At 39.0% G+C, this 20,630-nt stretch overlaps 1 protein-coding gene, 2 long non-coding RNA genes and 1 other non-coding gene across 10 annotated transcripts in view; 1 reads left to right on the forward strand and 3 right to left on the reverse strand.

Moving 5' to 3' along the window:
* Positions 1-20,630, reverse strand: part of LOC103146903 (uncharacterized) — a 140,287-nt gene that overhangs the window by 76,421 nt on the left and 43,236 nt on the right. The window lies entirely within an intron of this gene.
* Positions 81-153, reverse strand: trnag-ucc (transfer RNA glycine (anticodon UCC)). Its single transcript has one exon. It is a non-coding gene; the product is annotated as a tRNA-Gly (tRNA).
* On the reverse strand, positions 4,239-4,724 carry LOC107837733 (uncharacterized). Its single transcript, XR_001663782.1, has 2 exons — positions 4,578-4,724; positions 4,239-4,469 (listed from the first exon to the last, which is right to left on the reverse strand). It is a non-coding gene; the product is annotated as an uncharacterized LOC107837733 (long non-coding RNA).
* Positions 6,334-20,630, forward strand: part of grin2ca (glutamate receptor, ionotropic, N-methyl D-aspartate 2Ca) — a 53,753-nt gene continuing 39,456 nt past the window's right edge. Inside the window, exon 1 of the mRNA XM_007564999.2 lies at positions 6,334-7,331. The gene's annotated coding sequence lies outside the window, so the exon portion shown is untranslated. The remainder of the gene's footprint in view (positions 7,332-20,630) is intronic.

Below are 20,630 nucleotides of genomic sequence, written 5' to 3' on the forward strand. Positions count from 1 at the left end.
GATTCAGAATACAGACCATGACACCACAGACCCTTGTTGACCTTTAGTAAACACCTATGATGAATAGAACATACTAAAACTGTTTCTGACTGGTTTTGAACCAGAGACCTTTTGCGTGGAAAGCAAACGTGATAACCACTACACTACAGAAACTCAGGCTCTTTGCGGTGTTTCTGGTAGATGATCCACATTTTGTTAGAGACTAACGTCAATGATGGGCATGGAACAATGTCAAATACTTACAGATCCTCTCAGAGAGCACAGTAACTTGGTGAACAAACTGTCAGACTTATACTTGTGTCTAATTTCACATTACAGTCCATAAACTAAGCCTGGGATCAAAAAATGTATAGAAAATGTAATTAGCAGAGACAAATGGTTCTACAGAGACTTGGCTAAATGGCTAAAAAAAAAAAAATCAATACTTACAAATAAAAAGTGGTTCAAAAATAAAATTAACACATTAAAATAAAAAATATCTGAAATACAATCAACACTTGAAAATTAAAAGTGGTTCAAAAATAATATCAACACTTCAAAATACAAAATCTCTGGAAAATAAAATATTATGTATGTTGTTTTGAAAAACATTAGAATATAAGCACTTTTATCAAATCTTCATTGTGGTAAGATCATGTAAGTTCTTCTTAAATCCATGGAAACTCATCAGTTTGTAAGGTAGGTGAGTTAGCTCAGCAGGTTAGAGCACCGTGCTGGTAATGCTGAGGTCGTCGGTTCAAACTCCGTATGGGGCAATTCATGTGTAAGGTCTTTCAGACAATCAACACTTCACAATAAATAAGGGTTCAAAAATAAAATCAACACTTTACAATAAAAAATGGTTCAAAGATAAAATCAACACTTCAAAATAAATAATGGTTCAAAAATAAAATCAACACTTTACAATAAAAAATGGTTCAAAGATAAAATCAATACTTCAAAAATAAAAATGGTTCAAAAATAAAATCAACANGGTTCAAAAATAAAATCAACACTTTACAATAAAAAATGGTTCAAAGATAAAATCAATACTTCAAAAATAAAAATGGTTCAAAAATAAAATCAACACTTCAAAATAAATAAGGGTTCAAAAATAACATCAACACTTTACAATAAAAAAATGGTTCAAAGATAAAATCAATACTTTAAAATAAAAAATAGTTCAAAAACAAAATCAACACTTCAAAATTAAAAAATGGTTCAAAAATAAAATCAACACTTTACAATAAAAAAATGGTTCAAAGATAAAATCAATACTTTAAAATAAAAAACACTTCAAAATTAAAAAATGGTTCAAAAATAAAATCAATGGTAACTGTTTCTGTCTGTTCAGTCCATAAACTAAGCCTGGGATCAAAAAAATGTATTGAAGCCATTTCCCCTTTGGTTGAAATGGCTTGTTAAATTCAAGTCTCCATTACAGACCAGAGAAAACTAGAGAATGAATGCAATGTTGTGTTAATCCATTTGAGGAGCCGGCAGTTTATCTGGAGCCTTGGTGCACGTTACCCAGGAGAGCGGCACTCTGGAGGAGCTGCAGACATCTTCATCCACAGTCTTACTTGTAAATCAATTTTTCTTTTCTTGGACGTTTTGATGTTAGCTTGTTGATGTCTCAGTTTTATTCGCTGGGAAAATCAATAAGCAGCTTGAGGTGACTCTGCTGCTCTCTAGTGGCGAGAGGCCGTAATGTTTGGCTGGTAACAATCGGAATGCATTGTGGGAGATGTAGTTTGTAGTCAATTTGTGATCAAAACGTATTTTAAGTCAATCATCGGCCTATAAAATGCTGAGGCGGGCCACATGTGGCCCGCGGGCCTTGGGTTTCACACATGTGAGCTAGACAGTAAGTAGTCTAAATATTTCACTGTTGGAAATCTGCAGTAGAAGTTGAACATTGTCACATCCAAATTAATGGATTTAGACTGTAAATCCTTTAATGAGCAGAAATGAAAAACAAAAAATGAAACACTATAAAATTTTAACATTAGATTATATGTTTTGGCTGAAATTGTGTTTATGACGCTTTGCTTGACAGTTTTGTCAGCATCAAGCACTGAAACTAACTCTGTAGTAATTAAACATACAGGTCAAGCTAAGCTGCGTGTTTTACAGTTTCTGACATTTCTAACTCCCAAAGCCTCAGTTTGTCTTCGTTTATTCATGTCCGATTTGCTGCTTTTTTGTGATGTGTGTGGGAAATCGTATGGGTGGCCTGATCGGCGTCCAGAGAGCGCATCATTCATCAGGCAACAGGTCTGAGTTTGGCAGCGGTTCTCAGAGAGCACAGATGCTTAATGACCCAACAGGTTGGGTCTAGCCTGCAGCTGAAACGCTGCAGGCTGCTGGATGGCAACACACACCTGCCTATTGACGTCCAATGGACACTCAGACTCAGATGACAATTTCTGGTTGAAACAGACGTAAATACGGTACTCGGCTCAGCCTCAGGACAGAAACTATCACCAAGTATTTCAGTTTTATTCCAGTAGTTCCTAAGAAGCACATAGTTGAAACCAACTAATAAATTCTATACATATTTTTTGCAAACAGTATTCATTCAACTTTGAAGACATCTCAAAATAATTCAGTGTAAGAAACCATTTCTACTGCTGATGTGAATAAATCCTCATTAGTTCAGATCACAGGACCTGCTTCCTGTATCTACATCTGGTGCGGCCGCCCTCGTCTCACCTGACCAACAACCAGACTGAAAGCTCTCGACAGGTTCTGGTTTGATTGTGATTTTCTCTGTGAAAAGGAACCAAACCACCAAAAGAATCACCAAAAAAGAATCAACTGATTCGGACCAAAGTAAACAAACCAAGCCAATACACTTTTGAGTGTATTGACTCCAATACACTCAAAAGTGTATTGGAGTCAATACACTGAACATCGTCCTGTTCAGAGTTTGATGCTTAACAACTAATCAACATATACATCTTTGTGCGAGTCTATTTGCTGTTATTGTCCGTCAGAAATTTCCCCATTGTGTTACATTAAAGGTTATTTTTATTCTAGTGTGGCCACTAAATATGTTTGTTTTATGACTAAATTGTAGTCATTAAAACCAGTATTTTTTTAATCACAGCTGGAGGAAAAAGGAAAATGTCAGTGGTCAAACCACTCATTATGTCGTACTACCACTGTGTGATTCACAATGGATCAACAACCTTACCTGACTTTGTAACAAAGGATTTATGTACGTTTTTCCATCAAGGCGTCACTAAGCTTGTAACAGAGAAACCCAGCTGAACCACTGCTGGTCGATACTTTGAGACAACTGGGATAAATCCAGTCCCTCTCCTGGGAAGCACCACAGCCCACTTTAGCCTTTTAACTCGCTGTTTTGTCACAGCTCAGCCGCTGAAACTCTGCTGAAAATAGCTCAGAGCAACCTGAGATACACAGGAGGAGAGCGTGACGGTAAAGGCCGCGGCAACGGCCAAGATGACGCCGGGTTTGCCGTACGAGAGGATAATATTCAGAGTTCAGCCATATTGCGTGATTAAGCAGGAAGGCCAGGCCACAGAGCGAGGGAGCATATGTCAGCCTTTCCCTCTGCTGTCACCCTCACATGTGTTACTTCCTCCTCCACCAGCCCACCTGCCTAGTCAAAGCCTTACAGTTAGATTTGAGTTTAAATCAAGGGATATCAGTTCCAATGAGGCTTGTTTATCAGATTAAAAACATCTTGAAAATTACTTTTAAGCAAGTATATATATTTTTTATTGCTTTGTTTTAGGGCTGATATGATTAATCAGATTAATCGATAATTGAAGTAATTGTCAACTACTGGCAGTTACAGTTACAATTGTTTATTTTTCTACCTAAAAAAATTGACTTATTTGAATTATTTTAATGCATTTCTAATATTATATAAAAAGTTGTTTAAATTAAAAATCTGAAGAGTATGCTAATTTTTGTATCAAATTAATTGATTAATCATCAAAATAATCATCAGAATAATCAGTTACTAAAACAGTTATTAGTCGCTGCCCTGCTCTGCTGTAATATTCTAATCTTAAAATGCTGTTTTCATTCGTCGGAAGCAGAAAATCATCGTAATTAACAGAAATAAAGGTTTGAAAACATCTGTGCTTAGTGATGGAGTTTCTGAAGTAAATGAACTTTTCTATAATATTAACATTTATTTATTATGACTGTGTAGCTTATTGTCGCTGTTTTCTCCAGACTCTTATGCAGCTCTAAGCTGAAATAACACACTGAGGGAATTAAACACTTGATTATTTTCTTACCCGTTTGCCTTATTGATCACTGTGAAGCTAATTTTATAAGCTGTTGATAACAACGATCCCAGACAATAACGGGACCGTTATTGTCTGGCGATTGATGAGGTCATGAAGCACCGCCTCCAGCGCCGGCTGCAGAGAAACAAATATGGCCTCCCTGTCAAATCTCTCAGTGCAGCTCTGACAGGCTCATAAAATCCCCACGAGTCCTCCAGCCTGAAAGGATTCATTTTTCAAGGGATTCATCCATATGGGGAAAAATGAGTGCCCCACTACCGTTAGGAGAGAGAGAGGTGAAGTGTTTACAAGATGCCAGGTTCGTACCTGCAAATGTGGCCTGAAACTGCAACAATTTATTGTCTTCTGAACAAAAAGGCACACAGAACCATGAGATGGTTCTACGTGTGATCTGGGTTTGGTTTTCTGATCTCAAAATGGGGATGGTGTCCTGAGATAAACAAGAAAATGGAGCTAAATGGCTTCATGCATCAAACTGGTGGTGAGAAGAGAGAAAAGCCAGTTTGTCTCAATGTGCCCAACTATTTTAAAGAGTTCTGAGTTATAAATTTCAGGATTGAGGTGCAAATAAAGAGCTTGACCAGATTCAGTAACCACCACAGTGCTGAATGTTAATCATGTACTACTGTTACACAGCAGGGTGCCATCTCCGGCCAGAAGATGTGCAACAGAAGATAAGAAAAAGGAAGTCCAAAGAAGACAACGACTAATTACTCCAGGTAGGATAAAAGTTGATAACACTCCCCAATATAAATGGAAATTACCAGAAAGTAAAAAGTGGACGATATTTTGGACAAGTGGTTTTAGTGTATTTAAGTAGCACGAGTCAAAGATAAAAAAAAAAACCTTGATATTAGTAAGAGCTGAAAAAACCTGAGAAATGATGAAACTGTGTCCACGTTTTCTCTCATGAGTGAAGATGTTGATAAAGTGAGAGTTGAATGTGGTTTTAAGTCACATTTGACTCTCTGAACTACGGAAACCCAAAGAATATTTTGGTGAAATTTTTTTTTTAGTTTTTCCATCTTCAAAAACTAAAAATTTGATTAATTGATAAAACCGATTTATCCAACTGCTCAGTACTTGATTATCAAGAAAATAGTCAAATAGTTGAGATGATTGTAGAGTTGAATAGAAACAAGGTTAGGTCAAACACCATTTCCATCATGGGACAAGAACTTTCAAAAAAAAAAACAAAAAAACACACAAATAAATAAAAACTTGTAAAAGCGCACGCAGGGTTACTGCGACCCCATTGGACCGCGCACGGAGTACAAAAAACCCATCTCTTAATACCACAGAAGAATTAAAAATTACTTTTGTTCATTTTATGTTTAGGGGGAGGTGGCAACAGGAAATGATGTAATTCCATGTCTGACATCATCACTGTGAATAAAGCCAGAACCTGGGTGTCTCTTCTTATTCCTGAGGAAGACAAATGACCTTCACATGGTTTTACAAGCAAAGACCTTGTAAAACTCAATCTAGATGTTTGTAAAAGTTAATTTCAAGCCAGACTTGGTATCAGAGCTAAATCCAGGACCTCAAATCAAACCAAACGTGTTCCAGAATCTGTCCTGAAACCGAGACTTTACCAGAGGACTGCAATGTCTTCAGACACACAGAGAAGGACAATCATAATGCTGCACTCTGGTGGATGAAATACGTCACAGCAACATCGTTGTTTTCACTATGCACTGACATGTAATTTTGTTATTTATTTACTAAGTTAATATAAACTAAGAAGTGAGTAGATGCTTGCTTACTGTTCACTGAAACCGGTGCAAACACAGAAAGGAAAACAGATCACTGTCTCTGTCTGTCCCAGAGATTCTTCAAGGGCAAACCTGTTGAGACCCGAAAAGCAACAAGCCAGAATAGGCAGAAATGTTGCATAAAAAGGAGAAGCGATGCATGATGGAGGCTGTTGAAATGCTGAGAGTTGTAGGATGGCCGGTGCGCCAACAGCAGAGCGAGGGAAACCAAACGGGATGGGTGAGAGAGGGAGGGAAAGCAGGAGGAGGGAGGGAGAGTTTGAGGATAAATCCTTACTACATAATGATTAGAGCTCACAAGCCCTTCCTGTGACATGAATGTAGGAGTCAGGATTACAGCCGGCTGCTGGAGCCAGAGCAGGAGCTCTGCTGATGTTGGGAGGAGGGATCCAGGTGGGGAAATGAGACGAAACACAAACAAGCACAACTGAACAACAAGTGCAGCTTAAAGAAGAGAGAAAGTTGTGCTTCCAAGGAGGCCAAGAAGAGTGTCCAATTGCTTCCCAACTCCGGGAGCTGACTGGCATCTGGACCCCGACTCCGGCCATCTGTCGCTGGCCGCTGACAGCCTCATCCCGGGCAGCTGGAGCATTTCTCTGACTCTTAATTTGATGGAGTGGCTGGTTGCACCAGAGGAGGGGAACACAGGGAGGCTGGGTCACCCTGCAGAGTGTGTGAAGGATGGGGCGCGCAGCGTGGAGAATTGTCTCAACCAAACATGGGGTACTTCTGCGTCTTTTTGAATCGGACAGCGCTGAGCGAAACGAAGGATCATAATCGGGAGGATTCTTCTCAAATTTAACATGGCTGAAGTTTTAAGGCTGTCTGAAGTCTCAGGGGTGAAATGTAAATAACTGCTCTGTAATCTGAAATCTATCATCTGACCTGAAAACATCCCTGTCTCAACTTTATCCTGGAACAATTATGGGGGAAACCATGATTTAATTTCTAACTCCGACACCTGCTCACCTCCATCACTTCTTCACTTCCTCCTCCTGCTCCTCTTCTTCTTCCCTCCTCCCTTTTAACCAGCGAGTGATAATGTGACCTTCTGCCAAAGTGCTGGAAACCATGCCACCGTCGCAGCGGGCTCGACTGTTGCTGCTACTGAAATAGACTCAAACAAGTGCAGGGGGAGGAAGAGGAGGGAGGAAGGGAGAGGAAGAAAAAGAACGAAGAGGAAGGATAGGAGGGGAAGGAAAAAAAACGTGGGGAAGGACAGCTGAAGCCGAGGACACGGGATGAGTGGTGATGAGCCAGAGCTGGATGTGAGCTGCCGCCGCAGGTAAAGATCACCTTCATCCAACACTTTGTGCTGCTTTCATGTGTCACTATCACTTCATTCAAATGTCAGCTGCTGGAAATCATAGAACGCATGATCAAATGTTCCCACTTTCCCAAACATTCCCGGATAGGGATGCTTTCTGCTGCTCTCCCAACTGTGTGTCAGTGTTTAGTGTCTTCCTCTCTCTGAGAATTATCAGAGCGCAGAGGATCAAACATCCGGAGGTTGTGCTTGGCTTTTACACAAGTTGTAGATGTTTGGTGACTGTAGCTGTTGCTTTCAGACACTCCGCTCTGGGGGAGATTAAGCAGAGTGGATCGATGCATCATTGTAAAGAGATTCTTTTTTGATACCTGCCTGCTGGACATGAGATGCTGCTGCAGGGCAAATTGAACTGCCAATAAAGACCCAGGATGCCAGAACAACCAAAACAACTGATAAACAAAAGGATTTTAAAGGCAGAGAACTGAAAGCAGAGAGAAAGAAAATGTTTTTGTAAAAGTAGAGAAATGATTGTAAAGACAAAACAAACAGTAGTCGTACTATTATAATAATGCTACAGTATCATCAGAATACTTTAACTATACCAGTGACAAGATTCACCTGAAACTAATGATAATAATTTAAAACGAGTTTATTTTTTCTACATATTATTCCATCAGATCTTATTAATATTTCCATCAATGACATCAAGGTCACAGGTCAGCAAAAGTTGGTTGAAAGAAAAAGCTTCTTCTGGTCCGAGTCTGTAAACAACTAAATGTCTGACAAAGATGCATATTTTTATAGATACAGACTAAATTTATCACAGAAAAAAGCTTGGCTTGTTCTTAATAGCGGCAGAACTTTTTAATCAAGTTAATTGCAGGGTTTATAATTAATAGTATTAATTAAAATAAGCAAAACTCAATACAAAAAAAAAATTCTGCTAAATTATAGGTTATATGAGCTCAACAATAAAGATATTTAGAGTTTTTAATCAGTTATCCTGGTTCTTCAACCATCAGATTGATGGAAAGTTCACCTTTCCAATGTTTGAGGAAGCCCTGATCATTCTTTAGAAATGTGGACACTGGCATTAGCATTAGCAGCATGTTTAGCATTGAGATGCTATTTTGAGCCTCAAGAGTTTTGCTGATGGGATAACTACTTTTAGAATAACATGAACACAACAATAGTTTTTTCCAACGTCTCATACCGTTATCTTGAAGTAGAAACCAAACCCCTGTCAGCCAAGAGAAGCAGCTTTGTCGCTGTAAATTTGCAGATTTTGTTTGTGCGTCAAATTTAGTGGCCTACTAGAAACACAATACAAAGGTTCCGGCTCTGAACTTTTGCATATAAAAAAGAAAAATGTGATTAATTGCATTAATTTGTTTTTACTTTTATTAATTACATGAAATGAATGCGATAAAGCGCTGGCCATCATTTTTAGATTTTACAATGGTGGCAATGTTCTTTTCTACTTCTAAGTAATTTATCTATATTAATTCAATATTTACAGGGTTATTTCATTGTTACCAATATTTCAAACCCCAACAAAAGTAACTCAACTATTGTCCTATATAGAAATGGGGACAAAATCATCCTTTCCACAGGTGAAAACATGTTTTCATTCAATTTATTTCACAGAATAAAGCAGAATGTGGGGTGAGACGCCGCAGCACCAGTTAGGCTGGTGAAAAACGGTTCTTCATTATGTTATGCCAACCATATCTTGGTTTCAGTAATTGGATGTACGCAGGCGTGTGTAATTCAAACATCCATATGGACATTCGTCTGTGTCTGTGTGTGTGTGTGTGTCTGTGTGTGTGTGTGTGTGTGTGTATAAGAGAGTAAAGAAACCAATGCGACACAGCAGCATATAATCTCACACACACAAAGATCGCTGCCAGGAGCAACACACCAACAAGCATGATGGAGGAATCTGCAGCTGGATGTCAGACTGAAGCAGAGACTGATCAATAACAACTGATACATGCTGTGATTAAATTGCTTTTTTCTTTTTCCTTCTTACAATTTCATGCCCTTATGACACAAAAACACATTTGTACGTTAACGACAATAAGAATAAGGATTGACTTAATTCACATAAAACAAAGTAAGGACGGAACAAATTGTCCTTTTTGTAACAGCTGCATGTTTTACTCACAAAGCAAAGAAGTCTGTTATTTTATGCTAGTATTAGTAATCGGTTACAAGGCTCAACAACCAAAACTTAAATTTGGTTTAAAAATACTCTATTTACCCCAAAAGGGAGACTAAATGTTGTCGTAGCTCATATCGTCCAAGTATCTTCTAACATGCGCTGTGGATGGTGATGCTGTAGGCAGGAGTGATCTCCTCTAGTAGTAGTCAGTTTTCCAGCGATTCTGAAGATACCTCTGACTGAACACAGTTGCTTCTAACAGCTCCAGGCAACAGAGATAATATTTTACAGCAACATGTCCTGGATGACACTATCAGTTAGCAGTTCTGCTAATCCACCTCCTTTTCTTTTGCCGCTGAACAGGTTGTTCAAGGGTTTGGTTCATTTGACACCAACTAAAATGTGTCAAATGTTGCAATTTGGTCCCCGATCGAGCTGAGTCTACTGAACTTAAGTTGTTTGTACAAGCATCAGCCAGGGCACTTTTTGCACTGAATGAATGAGTTTTTTTGATGGTATTCTAATTTATGATAATGCAATAGTAATATGTTTGCTGTCTTCATACCTGACAGTCTCTTCTCTGTCTGAAAAGCTAAGAGGAACTGGATAAGACTGGCAGGACATGTGTGGAAAAAATGGAAAAACTAAAACAAGAGGCACACCTGACTGCACAGATATCTGTTTTATCCATGCTGACTGACAGGCAGCTGCAAGCATCCAGGACAGTAAACTTGTTACTGCAAGCAAAGGATGGCTGCAGCATATCAGAGCCATCCACCCAAGGTCATGACAGAGGAGTTGTAAATCTCACTCCCAATCAGGTGACGGTACATCATCACATGATCTATTCGTCTCCACATTGTAGAAACCTGAGGATCCGGGGGGACGCTCCGGTGCTGATCTGTCACAGCGGTGCTGAGAGCGCTTTGCAAGCTTTGAGATGAGATCTTAAATATGTGGCAGACAATTTGTAGCAGGCTGTGTTGCTCTAAGTTTACGGTTGCTCTCGCAGGCACAACAGAGACTCCAGGCCCATTTATATTCACGGCGCAGTGCCGCTTGCACCCGTCTACCGTCCTGTCCCTGTTGAGAAGGAAAACTGACACGTTGTGGGCTGAGAAACGAAGGACGGGGGTGGTGCTGGCATCGCCTCTGTTTTATTGTCATTCCTCTACCTTTCACGGATCCAACTTGAGGGTGCATGTGTGGTCCAAGCGTGTGCACATGCAGGAAATCGATTAGTCTAATCGTTTTCTGTTCGCCTTTGCATGTCTGCCGCTTCATTTGTCATATTTAGCCCTGAGCTACGACACGGTGAGGAGCATCTCAGTGAAGAATGATGACAATGATAACCTTAGAGGCAAAGTGCATGTGTGTGTGTGTGTGTGTGTGTGTGTTGGGTTGGCCCACGAGACATCTTTAAATGTCCGAAGAGAATGAGGCGTTCGACTTTGCAAGATTCATCTGAAGGAATCAGGCCAACAAAAAGTGACACAAAATGTTCTGGTGTCTCAGCTGGCAGAGGTGACTTGTGATCGTGACGTACTTTGGGCTTTTTTTGGATTTCTTTGTTGCACACTTCTTCAGCATTACCACATGCGCCATTGTCACTTCAGAATTGCAGCCAAAAGTGATCAACAAAGCCTGAAAGATGGTTTTCGAAGGCAGTGTGGGTCTAAGACACCATTTAAAAAATCCTCCTATAAGATAAAGAACTAGTGCAGCATCTCTAGATGCAAATTCATTTCTGCAAAATCAATGACATCATTTCCACAGAAAACTATAACCCAAAAATGCTTATGAAGAAGATTGCTTTGTTTGCTTTTCAGTAAATTATTTTAAAAAAGTTTAGTTGGAAATAAACTGACAGGAGATGTGTAATATTTGGAGTTTTTAGATAAATTCTCATTTTAATATTAAATTACCAAAAACTAGAATCATATGGTTAGCAGGTTTCTGCAGAACACTGACATGCTGAGGAGGTATTTACCACCAGGATGCTGAACCTGTCTTTTTACTTCATTACAATTGGTTTTTTGTAATCATGTCCTTCCTGTTTCCTGACATAAGAGGCTGCAGCTGCACAGACATCAGCCGTTTGCGCATCAATGTAACTTTACAGGGGCCCTATTACAGTCATGATTGGTCCAGTGCGGGACAACTCTTACTATCATTGGTTATTCATTTTTTCTATATATTGAAGGTATGCATCAACCTAAAATCTGAGAAGGAAAAAATTAAAATTGTGATATAAATTGGTATCGTTTTATCGTCGAACTCTACTATGTACCAATACTCCACAGTGTTGAAGTGGTGAGGTTTGTTACATTTCGAATTAAAATTCAGCTTGATAAAACAAAACCGTTGCATTCAAGTCAAAGTGCATTGATTTAATGTGGCTGAAAACATGCATAACACGTATAGCTTATTCTCCCATCCATGACCTCTTTTCTCCTTTCCACCATCAGTCATGTCTCAGAAAATGTGTTAATGACAGTGAAATGGAAGTTACCAGGGAGAAATAGAGTAATTGAAAGCACAAGGCCACACACACAGACAGGACAGATTATGAACAAAGTGGTCTGCTCACACGTGGATTACAGCCTGTGTGTGCAGGTCAGAGGTCGGCTGCATGCGTGGACAGAGCGCGAGTCTTCCGTGAGAGCAGGCTGGTGACAGCTGGCTCAGCGGCAAAGGTGGCGGGGGTTGTTCTGGTTCTGCACCGGTGGGCACAGTTTCAGCTTAACCAGGGTTTACACTGATCCCTGCTTTACATACGGCAGAGCAGCCGCCAAACATCAGCGGAGGACCTCCAAGTTACCTGGCATGATGGGCTCACTGTCGGGTCAGAACACCGGGTCCAAGCAGGAATATTAATACCAGAGGATCATGTCAAGCCCTCAGAGATAACACGTTCTACAGCTACAACACTAAAGATTTTTAACTACTAACCATAAATCCAAGGAACAGCTGATGGAATAATTGTGTGTAAAAACATGCACATATACACACTGATCCCACTTCACGATGTCTTGTTATATTAACTCAACCAAACAGGTTGGGGGGTAGATCAAAGTTAAAATTCTCATAAAGCACAAGTGGACACTTTTCCATCTGTTGTGGCATTTAAAAGCTGCTGATAACAGCTCAGAAAATCCAGCTGCTCCATTTCCTTCCTCCGTATTTAAATCCCTTAATGCACAGAGCGACCGACCAAAGCTTCAACGCCCTTTGATTGATTCCTTCTAGCAGTATGCAAAAATTTATGAGAAGTTTTAGGTCCCCATCTCCCATCCACACAGACCTTGGAGACATCTATGCAGCTTATCTGGGATTTATTGAGATTTCACCTGGACAGGATTTCCACCGAAAGGCAGCTCAATCATGAATCACATATAGTTCATGTGGAGCACATGTCTTAAATATTTCTGTAGTGCTGTGGGCAGCAGCGAAAGTAAAGCATGGGACAGAAACTAATATCTGATGGAGTCTGATCCATGTCGCTGTGTCTCCAGGAGTCTGCAGGGACAGATAAATCATCGGGGCTTTAGGCTGGACAGCCTCCATCGTAGTTTCCCTTTGGGAGCCACGAGCAGACGATGCCAGACTCAGACTTGGTCTTAAGCCGTTTCTTATGGCGGACTGTGTTTGTCAGATGGCCATCTCAAAGCACACCGGTTCTTGTAAAGTGGAGCAGTAAATCAACACACAGCTCACAGGATGACCATGAGGAGACACTGACTGGCAACAGAAGAACCAGTCGCTGGAGGAGCTTTCATATGGTTTAGATAAACTGTCTGTGTTCAAGAGTCCAAACAACCCCTCAACTGCTTTTACACCTTGATTCGGGGGAAGTGAGAGAGCTGGGAGAGCGGACACACTGCTGGTAGCGTGTCAATACTCTCTGGCTCTCCCTCTGGCCTGGATACAAGCACTGATGTCAGGTCAAGTTTAATGGTGTAGCAAATGTATGTAACAAGTCAACAGTGTTTTACACCTTGAAAACATACCAATAAACATTACATTTAGTCAAATGCCATCATCAAATCATCAAGCAAATATACACCAAATATATTAATCAATGATCCAGTTATTATTTATCAAAAGCAACTCTAAACAAGAGAGTTTTAGCCTTGGTTTAAATGAACCCGGTGTCTCAGGAGTTTTGCAGGTTTTTGGAAGTTTGTTCATGATTAGAGGAGAATAAAAACTGAATGCCATTTCTCCATGTTTGGTTCTGGTTCTGAGGATGACAAGCAGACCAAATGGTATTTTCTTTATAACTTTGTAATTTTGGTTTTTATTTTGTAAAGCTCCTTGCTACTGAAACATAATTGACTTGGTTGAAGTGTATTAAACAGACAAATCTGTAGAATGCGAGTTAAATGTGTTTGGCTGCTTGACAAACACTGATGTGACTAGAAATACATAAGATATCAGAATTAACTTTGGTATCGATCCAATTAGTAAAACTGTTCTGATACTAAACTTTTTTCTCCATTTTCTTGCTGCTTGTGATTCAGGAGTGTAGATGGTTGGTCATGTGGTATTTATTTGATCATGTGATGCACCACTGGATGGTGAGGAGTTTAACTGAAGCAGAGGTGTGATTGTTTCTCCACAGTGCTAAAGAGGCAGGAAATAAATATGGATATCAGTTATCGGCCGTAACAATATTATTATTTTCGGATATCTATATCAGCCAAATTTTCAGATCAGTGCATCCCTACATATAACACACATCAATAATGCAAAGGCCATTCCAATTCAATATATGGTGCAGCTCTATTTAGAATGAGTCCTAGATTGTCTGTTTGTTGTTTGATCTCAGGTTATTTTGCTGCTAGTCTAACATTTTCTCTGCCTTTCTGCCACTCCTGTCAGAAAATATGCTAGTTTGTTTCCAAGTAGAAGCTTCAACTGTTAGTTTTAATGAAGTGTGTTTGTGTCAGTGTCATCAAGATCTTTTTCTGAAAGACAAGAAGCCAAATGTCTGCTTTAGCGAATGACTTACAGGAGCTAGATAGGTGAAACTGTTATTGATTTTTTTTTTTCTTAAATGTTTCTATGCATTGATTCTGCAAGGTTTAAGCAATTCAACCATGCCACACTTAATCAGATGTTTACAGGAGATTAACGGCAAGGAAAATATAAATGACAAATTAACATGATCACTGCAAGAACATCTGAGTTCCAGAAGATGAGAAGCTCTCCTTGCAACAGACAGTTTAATGAACACATAATTAGAAAAGAGAGGCGACATTAGTCTGTTTGGCAGGTGATCTGTGGAGAATGCTGCATGGAACGGTGCCAGCGGAGTGGCACAGATTCAGTCTTGTTTGTCCACTGCTGCCCCTCAGAGGCGTGCTAAATTAAGCTTTGGACTCAGTAGTTGTTTCCTAGGAGTCTTAGCTTTGTGCAGATGTCTTTTTTATTTGGAGACACAGAGTGAAGACCAGCAACATCAGACAGGATTTTGCTCCATTAAGAAAAGACACAACTTCCTAGAAATAAACTATTGTGAACAAACTGATTCGTCAAGATTTTAAAACTCAAGTTTTCTTGGTTTTCTTTGTTCTTCGTCAGCCTTATTTCCACACAGAGCTTCAACATCCAGTCACCTGCACTTCCAGGTGATTTTTATCAGTTTACGTCATGAAGCATTAATGTGAATCTTATGGAAATATAAGAGTACTTTACTAAGTTGTGTTCAGCTCAAGTGCTGCGTAAGTGGAAAGAGAACATTTAAATTTTTGGCTTCTGGTCGACTGCACTTCAGAACTGGTTTGGTCCTGTTAATTATTGTCAGCGCTAGGCAGTGCAGAGCTGTGCCAGACACAGCCTCACTAACAAACACAACAGTTGTTTTCTTAATCCCAACACAGCTAAAAATATATATATGTTTATATGAACCGCCACGATGTAGCTCGTTTCAATAAGGCTCTGCTAACAGCAGCTATAAGACATCAGAAATTTAAACTGAAGCAAAATCTGACATACTTCTGGGCAAAAATCCCAAGATCAGACAAGGATAACTAAAATAATAGAGATGCATTTTTATGATGATGCTGATGATCTGGCTTAAGTCCAGCGGTTATAATCTGATTCAGCATTCGCAAACGGATCGGTCCGTTCCTGCAGGGGGGATTTCTGACAGGCAGCGCTGGGCTAGAGATATTACACATCGATGTAGTGTCAGGAGTTTACCAGGAAAGGGCTGCTAGTTACTTCATAGTGTCACGGGAAATTATGTCACATTGACTGAAACCTGCGACAGATGGAACTTTTGGATGTAGATGTTTCCATTCTTTCATCTTACAATTACAATCCAACTATTACTGATATTGCACACTTTCACTGGTAAGAAACTGAAAATGACAAGTTCACTTAGCATTCATCAACAACTCACCGACGTAAGTGAGTGTTGCACATCACAAATAGTCATCCAGCTGGAACGCAGTGTGTTAAATAGTAAAACATAATTTAACGAAGCCTCAAGTCAGATAATTTGCCTCGAGGAATTTTGAAAATTGAGGAACTCAAATCATTCAATGAATTGTTACAGACCTAGTTAAAATTTTCTGAACTGTATTCAAATCAAATTGTAAAGTTCCCAAAGATTCCCACTGGTCTTTGAAAGCCATTATTTAGTCTCAATGACCTGCTCGGCTCTCTCATCTTTGTCTCGTCAATCCTGCATAGATTTTCCATGAGGTTCAAGTCGGGCCAGTCAGCTGGCCAATCAAGCACATTGGTAAATAAAGTGGTCATTAAAGCAGGTACTGGTCCAACTGGCTGGAAGGGCCGGTGCCAGGTCCTGCTGGAAAATGAAATCAATATTTCCATAAAGTGTATCAGCAGAGGGAAGCATGACGAACTGTAAAAGTTGCTTGTTGGATTCTGTGCCTCTCCCCTATTCCTCCAGACTCCAGGACTTTGGATTTCCAAAATAAAGCTATAATTCACTTTTCTCTGAAGAAGATTTTAGGCTACTGACCAAAAGTCGCGAATTGATTGGGTTAATACCCTGCAAATCTCCCACAGTCCGTTAAAAGAACTTTGATTCACACAGTTTTGATTATCCATTTACTACCACAGGTTTACTTTCCATTAACATGATTAGTCAACACAATGACAACATAAGAGCAAGTTTCTTTAACAAAAACCTTTAGTGGTTTTTCCTCTTTGGGTCAATCGCTACCAACATACGACAACTAAAGGCAGGACTTTTTGGTGTCTCCATGTATTCTGTGAAAGGGGGCAAAGATGAATTCAATTTTATGCCCCTGACCACCAAATAATGAAGTTCCAGCCCATCAGCTGACTTCTGCAGGGGTAAACCAATGCTGCGGCTCAAGTATGTGATGTAGCAATTACAGAGCGTCTGTGCAGCAAGCTGAAGTGGGGATTTAAGGCTAAAAACACAGACATGCACACGCACACACACCACTCTTTGCAGTGTGTTTCTGACACATTATTTTATGGCTTTAACACAAAATGGATGGATGGATAAAATATTTTTAAAAATCTAAAAGACTTCACAACCAACTGAGGTGATGGTTGTGATACCAACCAACACATCAGTTTTGATACCAAGTTGTGATTCCAACTGAATTTTTGAAAGTTAACACGTGCAGGAAAGAACTGGCTCTATGCTTAAATCTATGTGTGATTTAAGCACGAAGCAGATCAGAGGAGGGCTGTTTGGAGACCATGAAACGGGAAAAGATATCCAAAATCACAGAATTTCTTACCCAATACTTTGCTCTTGATAACCAGCTATCATCCGATGTTGATAATGTGGGATTTTGACGTTTGTTCAGTGTGTTAGAGTCGAAGTATGAGATTTCTAGCCGCCACCATGGTCAGTTTGTCTCCAACCGTGTTAGAGACAAATTTTCATGGAGCTGAAAGTTGGGAAATGGCTAACGGCTGATTCCACCTAATTTTTCACTACCTTAAGCATCTTTAATCTGATCTGGTTTAAAAAGTTAAATACTTGACACTTCAAACCTAAACTGGATTATTCTACATTAATGGAATATTTAAAATCAAGTGTGAGATGTGTGAAACCTTTAATATAAAATACATAACTAAATTATAGATAAATAAAACCTCTTATTGGCAATTGGCATTGGCAAGTAGGCTTGTCACAATAACCAAATCAATTATTTACATAATAAATTTAAATAAGCTCAATCATTTCCATTGGCATAATTTATCATTTTTCTCTTTCTACCAAAAACTAGATGATAACTCTTCAGTCCGGTGCTTTGGTGTCAACTAGCTTCTTTTTTGAAGGACAGTATTGTTTAAAGAAATCTCAAAACAACAATATTATCACTTATCACAATAACTTCTAGTCGGCAAGTACTTAAATAGAAGTACTTGTTACTTGGTTTTTAAAAATGACTAATTATTAGAGACATATTGTAAGAAAATCCAAGTGATTTTAGCATTTAAAGAGAAATTATGAACTCACTGTTTTCATGACTTGGCTAACTTAACTCAAGCAATAAAAATCGAGCAAGAGGCTGATTAAGTTATAGAAAACTCATATTTCTCAATCAGATTTCTAAAGGTCGCAAAGTGGTAGTAGCAGATTGATTGTGGAGTGACCTCTGCCTCTGTGGACTCTCTGACCGATCTGCAGCTTTACTGATAACGACACTGAGGATGACTCTGTCAGCATGTGAACCGCAGCCCTAACAGACTGCAGATGCATGGCTGAATCTGCTCACGTGACAGCGGGATGGGACAGGTGCGGCCACAGGCTTCATGCCCAGAATACAAAGCCAGGCATTAAACACTGCGCAGATGAGACCACACCTCTGAGCCAGATGTTTTTACCGCTGCAGGGACTCGCTAATGAGCCGCAGGCGTCACGAGGAGAGAATGACAGCAGTCACTAATAAATGACAGGTCATACCTCACTGGTAAAAGTCACACCATTAAAAGAGATGCGGGTTCATTTAGCGATGTACAGAAAAGATAAAGAATACTGGAAGACAAAGATATGGGGGTATGGGCTCATGTTTCAAATTAAAATACACACTAGGAAGAAATAGATGATTTCTTTTGATGACGGATTATAAACATACAATATTCAATGTCAAAATGTGTACCAAGTTCTGTAGATGAAAAGATTTCAATTTATATGAGCTGAAAGTTATTATTCACCTGCTGGAGTTATCAAGGTATCCAGATGTCAGTGGGGAAAATATTGGTAAATAATTCATGAAAAACCTCTGGGAGCTCCTTCTGTGAAGAGGCTGCTTCCTCTGTGTGTCTCCCACTAGAGGGGGTTAAGCACATCTTCAATGTTCATTAGTCAGAGTCTGAGACGGAGAGCAGACTGTTAGTAAGAAGCAGCTGCTAATCTTCCTGGTTATTTTCAATGGCTGACAGGTAACTAAACAACTACCACCTTTAACAGTGACTTTACTAACAACGCAGATAACTATCCTCTTTGTATAAAACATGAAACCCAACAAAATGTAGCCCTCAATTAGGCATAACATTATGACCTGGTGGAACGGACAACATTTAGAGGGCAATCTGTGTGATCCCACAACCATTCCTGACTCATTTCTCTCTGCCTACATAACCCAGAATGCCGTGCGGTTCTAGATAAGAGCTCAGTGAAATTATTTAACTTTCTATCGTATTTTTGATTGAATTGATATTGACCACATGTCAGTCACAACTGTTATAATGCTACAGAGGAAAGCAACACTTCAGTTAATGTTTTTACTCAATGGTGGCTGAATTGCCTACAGTTTGCTTGTTGTGACAATAACATATAAAATGGTTAGATTTATTTATCTTTTGCCTAAAAAATCAGCAGTATAGAAAGTTAAAGATTCCTCTTTGTATTGGTATAAAGTTTAAACACCTTTTAGTTATAAACCATCATAAAATTTTTACATTTCTGGCTCACTGCTTTCCTTTTGTATCACTATTGATGGAAAATAGACATTGCAAAACTAGGAAATGAAAAATCAACATGAATTCATTCAAATTAGAGTTACAATTTGTAATATGAGACAGGTGAAAATTTATTTGTCTTCTTTGTCACTGAGAAAAGAAATGAAAACATATCAGAGAAATAAATAAATGAAATCAACTACAACATTTTTTCTAATTTACAAAGAAAACTAATTTACTTATTTGCCTGAACAAAAATTACCATAGCTTTAGAAAAACAAGTGAATTATTTATTACCAAATGTTACTGTATTCATATCATAAGCCAATACATATAATAGTAACTAATAATAACACAAGTTGAGTCAAAGCTTATAATAAAGTAAGTGTGTGTAAATGAGGGTTTGGGAGGTAGAGTGTTCCACAGCTTGCGTCAGCAGGAGCACAATGACTCACAGTGAATCCAGGTTGGATCAGCGTTGTGACGACAGCAACAACCTGTCTCCTGTTTCTGCTGCTAACTACACGATCAACAAGAACTGAGAGCCAAGCAGACGGGGTAGTAAACACACAGGACAGACAAACCATGTATTTCATGTCTCTGGAACAAACAGATCTCAGTAATCGTGTCTTATTCTAAACGGATCCAACACCAGCAGACCTGCATGAGCAAAGGCATCTTCTCTTTTTACATACAAAAATCTCCACTGTCATTAAGATTTTTTGTGATAGAACAGCATAAAGTAGTAATAGTATTGATGTTGGTTTTTAAATCTGAAATGTGTAAATCAAAATGTATTCAGCCCTTTGAATGTGTGGTGTGTTTCTACCAGCTCTAATGTCCAGCAGTTTCAACTTTTGATCAGTCTTCTTTGCAAAACAGTCCAGTTCAGTTAGAATGATGCTAAATGAAGCTATTTTAGTTAAGTTGTAAGCCTGTTTCTATTAAATTAAACACTAGCATATAACAGGGAAAAACTTGGCTTGTCCACCATTAGGCCTGTCACAATAACAAATTTTGCTGAGTGATTAATTGTCTAAAAAATTATTGCGATAAACGATAATATTGTTCCAAGACCTTTTGACACTGATTTAATGGAAATGACTAATAATGCCTGCGATTTCCTGCCATAGATACACTTTATTGTCAAAAGAACACATAACACTGGAATTGATCAACTAAACTAAACAACCAAAAACAAAAATAAAATGGATTCTCAGTCT

The sequence above is a fragment of the Poecilia formosa genome, unplaced genomic scaffold (assembly GCF_000485575.1).
Source record: "Poecilia formosa unplaced genomic scaffold, Poecilia_formosa-5.1.2 Scaffold170, whole genome shotgun sequence".
Lineage (NCBI taxonomy): Eukaryota > Metazoa > Chordata > Actinopteri > Cyprinodontiformes > Poeciliidae > Poecilia > Poecilia formosa.